This window comes from Corvus kubaryi, unplaced genomic scaffold, assembly GCF_017639235.1.
Source record: "Corvus kubaryi isolate FWS band 111438036 unplaced genomic scaffold, C.kubaryi_AGA036_p1.0 37277, whole genome shotgun sequence".
Lineage (NCBI taxonomy): Eukaryota > Metazoa > Chordata > Aves > Passeriformes > Corvidae > Corvus > Corvus kubaryi.
This window is the reverse complement of record NW_024581085.1, coordinates 215,199-226,585: the sequence shown is the minus strand read 5'-3', so window position 1 is coordinate 226,585 and position 11,387 is coordinate 215,199. Positions and strand designations below refer to the sequence as shown.

Here is an 11,387-nt window from a genome sequence, read left to right as displayed (position 1 = left end):
CCCATCCCACCCCTGCCATGGCAGGGACACCTCCCGCTGTCCCAGGCTGCTCCCAGCCCCATCCAGCCTGGCCCTGGGCACTGCCAGGGATCCAGGGGCAGCCACAGCTGCTCTGGACAACCTGACTCGGTTTCCTTGAGGGACTCCTGGGCTTGGTGACCCTGGTAGGACTCAGGACACCTGGAGCAGGCCAGGAGAGGGATGTCCCTGATCCCAGGCTGGCCCAGCCAGGGGTGGTTGCTGCTGCTGAGGGAGCTGGAGCTGCCCTGGGAGTGCAGAGCTGCCGCTGCTCCCCTGGAGCACCTGGCCGTGCCTGGGGAGCTCCCAAGCTCTGGGATCATTCCCGGGCTCCAGCCCACTTCGCCTCAGCTTTTCCATCCCCAGAATGGGTTTGATTTCGTGATGGGGAATCTTGGCTGTGTGACTGCCCAGCACTTCTGGGAAGGAAAACCTGAGCAGCTGAGCTGGACCCTGGGCTCAGAGCTGTGCCCCGTTCCCAATAATCCCTGCAGGGATTAATTAGTGCCCCGCAAGGTGCTGGGCTCATTATGCCTCCCCCTGCTGTGGGAGGTCCCTCTGCCCTTCCTGGCGTGGAAGAACCGAGGCAGGGGAGCTCAAGCATCAAAATTCAGATGTTGGAGCTTCCACTTTTGAGGTGGTTCTGCAGGTGCCTCCAGCCCTTGGAGGAAGCTGGATTGGGTTGGAGTCAGTGAGATCCTTTTTTATTTTTATTTTGTATTTCTCCTTACTGTCACTCCTGTGACACTCAGTGTCACTTCCCCTAAGGGACACTTTGCTGTCTCCCAGATTCCTGTGCTGGGTGAGCACAAAGGACACATTCCCAGGGAAAAATGGAGTGTGGAACTGGAGAGTGGCCAGAGGAAACCACCTGAGAGCACCAAATGTCCCGGGGCTGCTCCCTTCAGCATCCAGGGCCTCCTGACAAAGCTGGAGAGGGAGCCCCAGTCCCTGGATGTGGCACTTGGGGATGTGCTCGGGGGTGGCTTTGGCCGTGCTGGGGGATGGTTGGACTCCATGATCTCAGAGGGCTTTTCCAGCCTGAGCCATTCCATGATCCTGTGATCACTGTCCCATTTCCATGGCTGCTTTTCCTGAGCCCTTGGAGCAGAAGGGATTCTTCAGACTCCTCAGCTCAGCTGTGATTCCTTCCCATTCCCCCATCTCTGGGCCTGGGAGGGATGAATCCCCCCACAGCCCCTTTTCCAGAGCTCATCCAGGTTTTCATTCTCTACTTCCCAGATTTACCACATGTAGAAGTTTCTGTGAGTTCCCCCTTCCTAGACTCAGCTTGGGCTTCAGCAAATGGAATTGCATTTCCTCAGAGGGAATCTCCAAAGCAGAGCCACATCCGATCCATAAAAGGCTTTCCTGGAGAGCTGGTTCAGCTGTGTTTGGCTTTGATGCTGAGGGATGGGCAGCTCCCACCCCTGGGAATTCCTGGCTGGGAAAACGAAGGATAATTCTGTCAATGTTGAATCATGGCTGCCGCATCCCTGGCAGTGCCCAAGGCCAGGCTGGACGGGGCTTGGAGCAGCCTGGGACAGTGGGAGAGTCCCTGCCATGGCAGGGGTGGCACTGGATGGGCTCTAATGTCCCTTCCCAGCCAGGGCATTCCATGATTTCTAACTGGGGACATGGCAAAAAGTGGATTAATTCAACTTCCAGTTTAGTCCAAGCAGCCCAGGAGTGGAGGGCCCCACTTCAGGAGCCAGAGCTGGCAGCAGCTTCCTGGGCCCAGGAACTTGTCCCTGCAGATCCCAGGTTTGGATTTCCTTGCCTCAGCTCAGGGCAGGTTCCTTCTTGCTCCTCCTGTCGCTTTGGAATTACAGGAGAAAAGGGAGAGGTGGCAACCTGTGGAAATCTGGGAATCTGATTCTGGAGAGCTGGGAAAAGAGCAGTCCCAGCCTAGACACACTTTGGGAGTCTGGCTTTTCCCTCCCAGTGTCACCAGTTCTGGGGCAAACGTTGGACTGGGGAGAGGTGAACTGGGGAGGGAGCAGAGCCCTGGGGGGATCTTGGTGGGAAAACCAAGCACAAATCCAAGGGTGAGTCTGGGGTCACTCGGGACATTTGTCCAGAGCAGCTGTGGCTGCCCCTGGATCCCTGGCAGTGCCCAAGGCCAGGCTGGACGGGGCTGGGAGCAGCCTGGGACAGCGGGAGCTGTCCCTGCCCATGGCAGGGGTGGGATGGGATGGATTTGAGGGTCCCTTTGCACCCAGACCATTCTGGGATTCCCTGACGTGCTGCGGGCAGGGCCTGCTCCGCTGGGCTGCAAACAGGGAGAGTTTGGCCGTTCCATCCTCGGGCTGTCATTCTGGACGTGGAAGTGCCTTGGCCATGAACCCTCAGGTTTAATTCCAGGTGGGAAGGGTTCCTTGGAGTCTCCAAGGCTTTGTTTCAGCCTCCCTGGTCCTGCTGGAGAAGCTGGCACCTTGTGGAAGCTTCTCACTGGGCTCCCCTCTTTGGGATTTCGTTTCAACACCTCAGGTTTCCCATTTCATTCACTTATGGAACAAACTGAGGGAAAACTTTGTTTCCCCCTTGGCACAGAAGTCCCTTGGATCATCATGGACATAATCTTTGCCACTGCCTGGATCCCTGGCAGTGCCCAAGGCCAGGCTGGACAGGGCTGGGAGGAACCTGGGATAGAGGGAGGTGTCCCTGCCCATGGCAGGGGTGGCACTGGATGGGCTTTAATGTCCCTTCCCTCCCAAACCATTCCATGGCTCTTAACTCGGGCTCAAGTTCCTTGGAATGAGTTACTTTGGAGCGTCCTTGTTCCCTTAGAGCTGGGCCCACTGGAAGGGGCTGGAGTCGTGATCCGGGGTGGGGATCTGCTTCCAGGGAATATAAAATGCTCTCAGACCTTATCTCTTCTGACCAGACAGCCCCAGTTCAATCAGGATCATAAAATGCTTCTTATCAGCTCCCTGGAATTTTATCCTGATGTTTAATGAAGCCGCTCCGTCCTTGGATCCTCCCCAGAGCGACGTAGCCGGTTTTATTGGGAGTGAGAAAGTTCCGAGGTCAGAGCTGTCTGGAGTGGGGCCCTGCTGTGGAGCAGGGAAGCTCCGGAGGGATCTGATCCCGTTTCCATGGCAGGACACACATGGGATCAGTGATTGAACCGCTAGCATGTGGTGGGGCAGGGATCAGACCCTGTGGGACGGGATGCTCCAGGATCCCAGAGTGACCCCTTCTGCTGGACTGGGGTTGTGATTCCTGCGTCTTCCCTGGGAAGGACAGGGGAGCTGATGCTGAGAGGCCCCTCTGTGTCCCTCGCTGTCCCTGCTCCGCCCCGGGGTCAGTCCCAGCCTCTGGAAGCTGCTGAGCTGCAGCTTTGTTCCCGCAGGAATCCGGCAGCAGTCGTGCTGGAACAGGCCCTGCTGCCAGGCTGACACATCAAAGCAGCTCCCTGGATCCTGCAGGGATCAAACGGAGCGGGCAGGGAGGGAGCAGGGAGGCTCCCAGACCTGCCGGCCCTGGGATGGCTCAGCTCTGTCTCCTCATCTCCATTAACTCCGGGAACATCCCTGCTGGACACCCCTGCTCCAGGCACTCCCAGCTTGGCTTCAGAGGCTGGAGCCAGGCTGGGAGAGCTGGGGGTGTTCACCTCACTCCAGGAAGACCTTGGAGCCCCTTCCAGTGCCTAAAGTGGCTCCAGGAGAGCTGGAGAGGGACTGGGGACAAGGGATGGAGGGACAGGACACAGGGAATGGCTTCCCACTGCCAGAGGGCAGGGCTGGATGGGATACTGGGAAGGAATTGTTCCCTGTGAGGGTGGGCAGGGGCTGGAATGGATTTCCCAGAGCAGCTGGGGCTGCGCCTGGATCCCTGGCAGTGCCCAAGGCCAGGCTGGACAAGGCTGGGAGGAACCTGGGATAGTGGGAGGTGTCCCTGCCCATGGCAGGGGTGGCACTGGATGGGCTTTAAGGTCCCTTCCCTCCCAAACCATTCCATGGATCTGTGTGAGATGGTGCTGGGAAAAGCTCTGTGAAGGGGCTGCCGTGAGGGAAGAGATCCTTGCTGGCATTTTGGGCAGAATTCCCATTCCCTGGGTGAGAAGAACAGGCAGGAGGGTGAAGGTTTAATGGGAAAAACCCCTCTGATCCAGCCAGTCTTGGTGTCCCCTCAGAGCAGGTGGCACAGCCTGAGCCAGGAATCATGGAATTGTACAGGTTGGAAAAGCCCTTGGAGATCATCAAGTCCAACTCAGCACCACCAAGGTCAGCCCTGACCATGTCCCCAGGGGCCACATCCACACATTTCTTGGACACTTTCAGGATGGGGACTCTGCCCCTGCCCTGGGCAGCCATGCCAGGGCTGGACACCCCTTCCATGAAGGATTTTTCCCAAATCTCTAATAAATGGATACAAAGGTGGGATATCTCCCCCAAAGGCCCCGTGTCCACCCGGAGAAGGTCCATCCCCTCGGGCAGGAACGTCCCCTGTAGCTCTGCCCATGGGGTGGCCCGTGCATGGACACCAGGGAGTCTGGAAGGTGTGAGGGCTCCTCTGGAATGTGTGGTGGCTGCTGCCCAGGGCTCGTGGATCTGCTGGCAATGACTTGCGGGAGTGACCGCTGTGTTGTCTGCCTGGGCATTCCCAGCCTGACCAGTGCCAGCTCCTGGTGGATAACTGGGGCAGATCCCGAAGGATTTCCTGTCCCCAACCCCTGGACCTGCAGCACGTTCCTCAGGTGGGGCTTTTCCTCCACACTTGCCCCCTTGCTGGCACAGGGGGGGCTCAGTCCTTGCCTCAGAATTCCCACAGGATGAGCCCCTAAGAGCTGCCTTTGGTTCGCCCCAATCCCACTGTGGATCCCGACTGTTGTCAGCCTCGTCCTTGGATCCGGGCAGCCACGGGGACCTGGGAAGGCCCCACTTCCACCTGGGGGGCTTCTGGTTTGGCTTCTTCCAGGACAGCTTGCTCAGTGCTCAGGGCAGCTGGGAAAGGTGTCCAGTTTTCCATGGAAAAGCAGGAGAGAGCAGAGGGGCTGCACCTGGGAGCACAGGAATGTGCAGGGAAGGTTGGAGTGGAAAAGGCTGGAGGGTGCAGCGAGAGGGAACAGGGATCCCATGGGATCTGTGAGCCCGGGAGCTGCTTTGGAAAGGAGGGAGGGGGGAAAGGAGAGTGCCTGGATGAGAACTGGGAATGAAATGACACATTCCTGGAGGATCTCCTGAGCTTTGAATGTGGTTTGGGAATCAGGTGTTCCTGCAGTACCTCCTGGGCCTTGGTGTCATGAGCTCCATTCCATCCTCCCGAGGACTGAGGCCGAAGTGGGAATCTCACCCGAGCCTGGCCAGCTGTGGATGAGGCTTGGGAATGGAGTCGGGCGTTCCGGGAGTTCCTGCTGGCCGTGCCTGCCCAGCTCCCTTCTCCGGAGAGCTGCGCTCTGGGTGCTGGGGGTGGGATCTCCTCAGTGCAAATCTGACCTGGGGGATCCCGTGGCCAAAGGAGCTTTCCCTGGGCTGCGGGACAAGGGAAGGCCAGGCCTGGGCCAGGTCCAGGTTTCCCAGGAGACTCCGGCGTGTCCCAACCAGGGCGCTGTGCCTGGGGGGGAGGCAGGGCTGCTCCCTGTTCTCTCCTGCCCCGCGTTTCTCCCGGCTGCTGTCACCAGCACATTCCCGGTGCCCGTGCCAGCCCGGCAGGTCCCGGCGGGGCCCCTCCGTGGGACGTGGCCGCGGTTTCCAGGCCCGGCTCCAGCTGCTTTGTGGGAAGTGCTGACTCGGGCGTTGTGCGGAGCTGACTCACAGCACAGGCCCCGCCAGGAAAGGCTTTGGAAGGAGTTGTAGGGTCTGGACTCCATGGTGGAGCTGGGCTGGTTCCCCTGCAGGCTCCAAAGGAAGAGTTGTAAGGATTTTTAAGGATTTAGAGAGTTGGAAGGTGAAGGAATGTTTTAGTGAGAGTGGGAATGCCCATAAAGCCTCTGATCCAGTGCGGGTGTGGACACAGGAGCAGAGCGGAGGTTCCAGAGAGCCCTGGAAGCTTCCAGGGCCCTCCCAATCCAAGCCCTTCTAGGATTCCATGATTCTCCCCCTGTTCCCTGGGAAATGCCCTGAGGATGGCCCCGCTTGGTTGATGCAGAACTTGGCTCCTTTGGGCTCTGATTTCGGGGGCAGGGCAGGGGGGGCACTGGACCCGCTGATCCCTGAGGGAACACCTTGGGCAGGAGCAGCCCAAGGGTCCGCAAGGCTCTGGGAAGCCCAGAGGAGCCATGGGATCCCTCGGAGGGAGGGCACGGAGAGTGGCTCATCCCGGCCCCTCTCTGCGATGTCCCATCGTGGAAATCCAGGCTTGCCTGGGGACAGAACAGGGAAAGGTCCCGTTTTCCCCATCACAGGCACTGCTTTCCCTGGGCAGCTGAGCCGTGGTTCCAGGATGGAAAACCGGGTGACCTGGGGGGACTGGAGGTGGCAAAGAGCTGGGGCAGAGGGAAGGGGCGGCAGGTCATGGAATCACGGAATCACCAGGGTTGGGAGAGACCCTCCGGATCATCCCCAGCAGCACCACCGAAGGGACCTCGGGAAGGCCGGAGCAGGAGCTGGGCACCTCCACAGGCTCCAGGACCCCCTTCCCTGGCCCTGGCAGAGCTGTGCCGGGAAGGCTCCGGCGCTGCCGATGTGCTGATGTGGGAGCTTTGCACCACCGAGATTTGCCGCCTGTGCAAAACCCAGGGAAAGCGGGTTGGGGCCGGAGCCGCGGCGTTCCCAGCCCAGGGCAGGGACGCGGGAGGATCAGAGGGATCGGAGCTCGGGAGGCTCCAGGGACGCGCCCAGAGCGGCTCCCGAAGCTGCCCCGGGGCCGGGCGGAGCCTCCCGAGCGCCTTTCCCAGCCAGGTGCAGCAGCAGCTGAGGGAAAACGAGGATCCTTACTGAGAACAGGGACGTGCACCCGGATTCTCAGGGATGCTCCTGCACAGGGGGGATTCAGGGATGCTCCCCCAGGTGTGCTTTACAGATGCAGGTTTAGCCGTAGGTGTTCCATCCCCACACGCAGGGATCTGTGTGTGTGATCCTGGGCCTGACATCCCTGGATTTCTCCCTGCTCTGGGCAGTGTTTGCTCCCCGAGTCTGTTTTCTCTCAAATTCCAGTCTCTTGACACCCGGAGCTGAGCACGTCGGGAGCAGGGAGAGGTGAGAGGAGGGAGCTGGGTGGGATGTGGACGTGATCCAGGACTCCCTGTCAAAACATCCCCACCCCATTCCTGGCATGCTTGGGATGGTTGGTAAAAAACTCCCAGTTCAGAGTAAAACACACAGGACTTGGCACAGAGGAGCTGTTAAAGGGGCCCAGCTCCCACAAAATCCATGGGATTCATCCCACTTGTGCTGGAGCTGGAATTCTGGGTTTAAGCTGGCAGGGAAGGGCAGCTCTGCCAACTCCGGCTTCAGGAACACCCGGCTTGGTCCCAGAACCCCAGGATGGTTTTTTGGGTGGGAAGGGACCTTAAAGCCCATCCCATTCCCGACACCCTCCAGAGCCCAGGCTGTCCCAGGTCCCGTCCAGCCTGGCCGTGGGATGGGTGCCCGGATTCTGGGGGCCTCGGGGGCACCGGGAGCGGGTCTGTGCTGACCCTGCCGTTCCCGTGTGCCGCCGCAGCCCCGCGGTGGCCGAGCACAGGGAGCAGCTGGGGGCTTCTTCTCCTGATGGAGAATTTGGGGCTTTCCGGGTTGGAACAGCTCGGCTGCTTTGGGAAGGAGGAGTGGGAATGCTGCCCCTTCCCAGGATGAGGAGAAGGGTGAGCGGTCCAGAGGCAATTCCCAGTTGTGGACTGGGATTTTATCCAGTGCAGGGGCTGGAGCCACTCAAGGCCTGGGTTATAAAGCCAAATACAAGGCCCTGAGGTGCTCCTTCCTCCCCTCAGGGTGGGAATTCCTGTTCCTGGGGGACACTCGGGCAGTTTGTGTTGGAATTCAGTCCTGCCAACCCCTGGATCCCCTCCCGTGGTCCAGGTGGGATCCCCTGGATCCTGCCCAAGCTTTTCCCAGGTTGTGTAAGTGCAGAGCTCCCGCCAGGGCCGGGCCTGGGCGGATCCGGCCGGGAGAGCCGATCCCGAATCCCGGCACAGGTCGGAGCACGTCCCTTGGGTGTGGGCCAAGGCAGGAGCTGCTGTTGGGAACTGGTGGGAGCAGGGATGGAGGGGGCCCAGCCCTTCATCCAGAGGCTCCACTCGTGCTCGCCAAGAGCAGGCCGGGGGAACTCAGACAGGGCTGATCCCATGGGAGCTCCGAAGAGGGGAAACGTCTCATGCTCCTGAATCTCAGACTCCCCACGGCAAATCCAAGGCTAAACGAACTCTGGGATTTTTGGAGTGCCTTGTGATCCAGATATTTGGATTTGTTTGCCCCGGTCTAGTCTGGGTTTGAGGTCCCAGTTTTTGAGGGTTTTCTGTTGTTTGAACCAGGAGAGCAGCTGGGATTCCATGAGGTCCCCACTTCAGGAGCTGGGACTTAAACTGGTGTCACCACTGGGAATGCTGGGGGTGAACTGGTGCAGATGTGTAATTCTGGTGAATTACCCTGGGAATGCTGAGGGAATGCTGGATTTACCCATTGTGGAGGGCAGGGGCTCTCAATCCGGAGTGGATCCGCGGCCGAGGCGCTGAACTGGGGCTGTTTCACTCCTCTCCTTGCAATTCCAGACCCCAAAACCACCAAAGGCTCCAAATCTTATGTCCATGGTGGGGTCTTCCATCCCTACTTCCCTCCTCCTTCCCAGAGAAGTGACAGATCCCTTTGGCTCCATGATGAGCTCTGGAAGCGAAGCTCCAGGTGTTTTAAACCCCTTTTGTCAAGGGTGAATTGCCTCTCTGTGGGCCAGGGGCAGCTCTTGGTGCTGCACCGGGATTTCCCCAGCTGGGACAAAGGAGATTTGGGGACCCTTGGGGTTGGTTCTGAGGCAGGTAAAGGTGGGCGTTGGGAAGTTGGGAAGTGCTTGGAGCAGCTTTGCTGCCGCTGAGAACATTCCATGAACTCCCATGGTCCGATTCTCCCTCCCTGGGCACAGGGGGCAGAGGGGCTGCCTGCCCGCCCCCCCCCTCCCGATCCCCTCCAGGGCTGCCCACCCTCTTCCCACCCTCTTCCCACCATTCCCAGCCCTGTTTGCTTCCTGCGTCAGAGCCTGAGTCACCCCGGGATTCCTCAGCGCTGAAGTGGTTCCTCCTCTCCCTCCCCCTCCCCTGCCCAGGTGCTGAGGGTTTTTTTTCCGAAGCCCTGAATTTCTGGGTGTGCCCGAAGCCTCGCAAACACGGCAGGTCCCGGCAGGAGCGGCTGAGCCCCGTTCCCATTGCGAATTCCTGGCGCGGTTCCCGCGGCTGTGCCAGGAGCAGCCCCTGCGAGCTCCTCTCCCTGCTGAGCTGCGGCTTCTCTGCTCCCGCTGGGTCCCTCCGTGGACACAGAGCCCCGCACCCCCCAGACCCCTCCGTGGACACAGGGCACTGTCCCAGATTCCTCTGTGGACACAGGACACTGCCCTGGATGCCCCAAATCCGTGTGGATCCCCCAAAGCCCTCCATGGACACAGGACACTGTCCCAGATCCGCCTGTGCATCCCAACTCCCTGAGGTTTGGAGAGTTCCTGGGGAACTGGTGGATCAGAGAGATCCGTGGGGCTGGGAGGGAGCAGAGCCTGGAGAAGGGAAGGCTCTGGAGACACCTTGGAGCCTCTTCCAGTGCCCAAAGTGGCTCCAGGAGAGCTGGAGAGGGACTTGGGAGAAGGGATGGAGGGACAGGACACAGGGAATGGCTTCCTGAGGGCAGGGATGGATGGGATATTGGGAAGGAATTGTTCCCTGTGAGAGTGGGGAGGCCCTGGAATGGATTTCCCAGAGAATGCCCCTGGATCCCTGGCAGTGCCCAAGGCCAGGCTGGACATTGGGGCTTGGAGCAGCCTGGCACAGTGGGAGGTGTCCCTGCCCATGGCAGGGGTGGGATGGGACCCAGACCATTCCATGATTCCAGGATGCCAGGCCCAAGCCATCCCTGTGTCCCAAGGGGAACTCGTGCCGAGATCTGGGCTCCTTCCGCCTCCTCCAACCCCTCGGGCTCCGGCTGATCCTGGAGACGAAGCCCTGGGATGGTGTTCAGTGCCTGAAGGGAACGGGGAGGATGAGCTGAGCCCAACTCCAAACCCCAGGAACCACCTCTGCTCGCTGCTGTCCACAAACCATGGAATTGTTCAGGTTGGAAAAGCCCTCAGAGGGCATCAGGTCCAACCCTGCACCACCCCGGTCACCCCTGGCCGTGTCCCCAGGTGCCACAGCCACTTGTTTCTGGACACTTCCAGGGCTGGGGACTCTGGCCCTGCCCTGGGCAGCCCCTTGCAGTGCTTCACAACCCTTTCAGTGAGGAATTTTTCCTAAATCCAACGTAAATCTTCCCTGATGCAGCTTGAGGCCATTTTCACTTGTCCTGGCAACAGATCCTGGTCCCCACCCTCCTGTCAGGGCGTTGTGAGAGGGAGAGGGTCCCCCTGAGCCTCCTTCTCTCCAGCCGGGCCCCAGGGGAGCAGGTGTGGGTGTGCGGGGAGGGGAGGCCCTGGAGCAGGAGGTCAGCCCGTGCCAGCGCTGCCCGTGCAGGGGGGAGCTGGACACGGCTCCTGGCGCTGTCCGAGGCCGGGCTGCTGCCCAGCTCCTGCCCCTCCCCGGGCGCGGGGCTCCGCAGGTGCAAATTCGGGCAAACCCCGAATTCCCTCTTGGTCTCAGGTGAGGCTCGTGCTTCCGCGGCTGGAATTGGGGCAGGAATTGGGGCAGGGCGGGCCCGGGGCAGCAGCAGCAGCTGCGTGTGCGAGTCCCCGGCCCGGAGGTGGCACAAGGGGCACTCCCAGCCCCCGGGCCGGGCTGGCACCGCCGCCGCGGCGCTCCGGGCAGGGCCCTGGCAGCACAACAAGGGAATTCTGGTTTCTCCCGAATTCCGGGGCTGGCTGGGCCGGGCCGTGCGGAGTCACGGCACACGCGGGGACGGGGCCAGGGCCCGGCCGTGCCGGCACCTCGGGTCCCTCCCGTGTCCCCCCTTCTCACGGGTCCGGGGGCACTGAGGGGTGGCCCGACCTCGGGGCTGGGACCCCGGCGAGGTCCCGGGATCCCAGAACACTCGGGGTTTAGAAGGGACCTCTGGAGATCGCCCGGTCCAACCCCCCTGCCCAGGCAGGGTCACCAATCCCAGTGCCAGGACTGGGAGCCCCTGGCCGGGAGCCGCCGGGGCTGGCACATCCCGGGGCTGGCACATCCCGGTGCTGCCGGGATTCCCGTGGATGGCCCCGGAGCCCCCCGGACCCTGCCGAGACCAGAGCGGGGCTGGGGACACCGGGGAGGGGAATCCCGATCCCAGCCGGGCTCAGGGGGTCAATCCCGATCCCAGCCG

The 11,387-nt window shown here is 60.9% G+C and overlaps 1 protein-coding gene across 1 annotated transcript in view; it reads left to right on the top strand.

Annotated features, from left to right (window-relative positions):
• The window catches only part of BCDIN3D (BCDIN3 domain containing RNA methyltransferase), a 23,532-nt gene that overhangs the window by 5,624 nt on the left and 6,521 nt on the right, over nucleotides 1-11,387 (top strand). The gene's annotated exons all lie outside the window — the stretch shown is intronic.